The sequence below is a fragment of the Jaculus jaculus genome, chromosome 17 (assembly GCF_020740685.1).
Source record: "Jaculus jaculus isolate mJacJac1 chromosome 17, mJacJac1.mat.Y.cur, whole genome shotgun sequence".
NCBI classification, from domain to species: Eukaryota; Metazoa; Chordata; class Mammalia; order Rodentia; family Dipodidae; genus Jaculus; species Jaculus jaculus.
The window spans coordinates 62,706,587-62,710,145 of NC_059118.1; the positions used below are offsets into that span (position 1 = coordinate 62,706,587).

The following is a 3,559-nucleotide window of genomic DNA, read 5'->3' on the forward strand; positions in this document are numbered from 1 at the left end:
TGTGCACACACACACGAATACACACACGGAACACACACGTGCACACTCACACTCACACATTAAATTTTAATTTTAATTTAATAAAAAGAACCACAGTCCCTGTGAGCTTTGCCCTCACTGGCCTGGAAGTTAACTCAGGTCACATAGTCCACAGGGAAATCAAGTCCAAGACCCAGTCAGAAGCTGTGACTTATGGCAGATCAGTACATCGGGGACATGTTAGTGTTCTCATGGAACCTAGGTACCATTGCCTTCCCAACCCTTCCTCTGTAAAGAAAGACAAGGGATGGTTGTGGTGGCGCTCGCCTTTAATCCCAGCACTGGGGAGGCCAAGGTAGGAGGATCACCATGAGTGTGAGGCTGGCATGAGACTACATAGTGCATTCCAAGTCACCCTGGACTAGACTGAAACCCTACCTCAAAAAAAAAAATAAAAAATAAAAAGAAAGTAAGAAAGAAAGGGAGGGAGGGAGGTAAAAAGAAAATAAAATAAATAGAAAGCTACATACTTGTACGTAATAATATATATTTTTAAAAAGAATTACTCATTTCACAAATACCACTGAACCCCTACTAAGGGCACATTTCTATGAGTGAGAGTGAAAATTTACCTCAAAGATGCCTCTGTTCAGCGAGCTGTCTGGGTAACGGGAGGTGAGATGGAGATGTCCACATTGTGAGAGGTTCACGTTAAGTCCATGACAAAGGCGTGTGAACTGCACACACATGCTCATACACACACCTCTTAGCACACACACTGGATTCTCAAGTCCCTTATAGAAAACTGGATAGTGTTTCCATAGCACCTATGCAATCTTCCTGCACTTCCAATCATCCCTAGATGGCACTTCCTAAATGCTATGCAAACAGTTGCTTCACTGTATTCCTTAGGAAATAATGACAAGAAAATAGGTCCGTACATGTGCAGGAAGTATGGCACTTTTTTCTTCAATGTTTTCTGGTTAAATTTGCAAAGCAGAATCTACAGGATGAGGTAGGACTTATTTCACAACTTCTCACGACGAAGACAAGCACATTATTTTATATACTAAGACAAATCTATGATGTAAAGTTTAAATGATAAGTTTTAAAAAATTAAATTTAAAACCTTGCCGTTTGAGTGGGAGAGGGCGAGTGTCAAGACACGCGTGGAGGTGGGAGCCGGCCTCCAGGCTCCTTCCTCTCCTCCCTCCTCTAAGAAAAGGTCTGTCATGGCTTTGCTGTTGCACCAAACAGGCTGGCCCCTGAGCTTCTGGATTCTCCTGGCTCTGTTTCCGTTGCCATAGGCACTTTGGGACTGAAGACACACGTGACACTGTGTGTCTGGCTTTACATGGGTGCTGGGGAATTGAACTCAGGCCTGCAGGCTTGCAAGCAAGCACCTTTACCCACTGAACAGGCATCCAGCAAACCTGCTTCACTCTGCCCATGGCCATTTCCAAAACACAAGATGGGGATACAACTACCCCCCAGGACATGGCTTGAGTTGAAATAACATCATGAGTATGAAGAAAGAGTTTTGTCTAATCCAAGGTGTAAGAAAGTTACTGTATAGCCACCACTATCCTAAAAGAGCATCCAAACCAATAAATTTTCAGCTTAGGTGTGACAGTGCCAGCTGCTCATTCCACCTCTTTTGTGTCTCCCATCTTTTCTCTGCTTCTCTCAAGTTGCTCTGGTTTTTAGTAATGCTTCCTTAAGGATGTCCTGTCATAAACTCACTTGTCTTGAATGCTTGGGCCCAGCTGGTGGCAATTTGGGAGGCGGAGTCTTTTTGGAGGAGGTATGTTTCTGGGGATCAGCTTAAGGGTGTTATGCCTGGCTCCCCCTTGCCATGCTGCTGTTTCTACCTGTGTGACAAGGAGGTGATTCTAGCCTCTGCTCTACCAGCTTTACCCGCATCATGAAGTTTCCCCTTGAAACTGTGAGACAGAATGAAAACTTTTTCTCCTGTCAGCTGCTTTTGACTGGGTGCTTTGTTTCAGCAACCAGAAGGAACCTACAAGAAAAACAGAAAATTGATACCAGGAGTGGGGTCATTACTTCTAGAAACCTGACTGCATGGTTTTTGATCATTTGAAACTGATTTGAGGGAGGAATATGAAAGCATTTGAAACCTCGGACTAAGAGATGTCTTCTAATGCAACAAGCAGAGTTTGATGGACCACTCTGATGAGAACTGGAAGACATGAGTGCATAAAGAACTGCTGGGCTGTGTAGGCTCAGCTTATGAGAGAAGAACTTTGCCAAGACTGGGCTACAGGAAGTTTGTATGAGAATCTAGCTGTGCTCTTTCATGTCTTGAGAATTTAATAAGCAAAGCTAAATTTAAAAGTGATGGACTGGTGTGAGCAGAAGGAAATGGCACAGGAAGAAATTAAAGTTTTGGGCTGAACACTAAAACTCATTCAGCTACAATTGTTTGAAAGATTACAGCCACTGAGAGTGGGCCAGGTGTTCTACATTGGGGTAGTAGGAAGAATTCTGACTCTTTTGAGGCTGAAAGAAAAATACTGAAGGAATTTTCTTGCTCTTCAAAACTGTTTCTGTTTTCCCTCTGAGTTAACAAATTTGTAACCTATCTGGTACTGTTTATGAAAGTAAAAATATAGAAAAGAAAGGATCACTGGATTTTCAATGTGGTTTAGTTGAAGATCGCCAGTGGGCAATGTGAGGCAGGGTTGTTGATAGTTCCTGCATAGAGGCCTGGTGGGCCATAGCCTGGAACTGTAGGTTGCCCTGGAGACCACAGGATTTTAGAGATGCCAGGACTATAGAATATCCACCAAGGAGAACTGTAGGTTTGGGGTGGAATTTTCCCCAGGCTGTGGGCAGCCCAGCTGGAGGGGCAGAATTTGGACTGCAAAGATATTGTTCTGGGTCCTACATATCAGACATGGAGCTGCAGAAGTTATCATTTGCTGTGTTTGTGTTTGTTTTACATCTTATATTGGTACAATCTTTTCTTGTTATTTCCGTTGCCATCTTTTGCAGTAGGAATATTTACTCTGTGCCAATATGTGTATTTAACTTGGGTTTTAATTTTATAGGCTTACAATTAGGAGAGTGTCTTCCGTCTCATATGAGATTTCAGACTGAACTTTTGAACAGTGTTGGGAGTGATTAAAACTAACTATGGGGACTTTTTTATGGGAAAGTGTGAACACAGTCCCCCACTACCACAAGTTGTATAGTTGAGTCTCCCATATTTGAGGAAATTGCAGGGGCACATCTGGAGTGCAATGAATAAGCTTCGCTGTGGGAAAATCATCTTCATGATCATGGCATCTCCCTGCCAGGTATGTATGGGGACTTTTAAAGTTGGACTGAATGCATTTTTACAACTTGAGATGGTCATGGGTCTATGGTAGACAGGGTAGAAGTGGTGGTTTGAATCAGATGTCCCTCATAAAGTCATGTGCTTTGAATACTTGATTCAAACCTGGTAGCAATGTGGAAGGTAGAGCCTTTCTGGAGGAGGTGTGTCTATGGGCACACTTAGGGGTGTTACATACAGCTCCCCCTCGCCCACACTGAGTTCACTCTCTTGCTGCTATTT

General features: G+C 43.2%; 1 non-coding gene across 1 annotated transcript; it reads right to left on the bottom strand.

Annotated features, from left to right (window-relative positions):
* Positions 1–3,148: 3,148 nt before the first annotated feature.
* Positions 3,149–3,307, bottom strand: LOC123455703. The gene has a single exon (XR_006634084.1). It is a non-coding gene; the product is annotated as a U1 spliceosomal RNA (small nuclear RNA).
* Between the last annotated feature and the right edge of the window lie 252 nt (positions 3,308–3,559).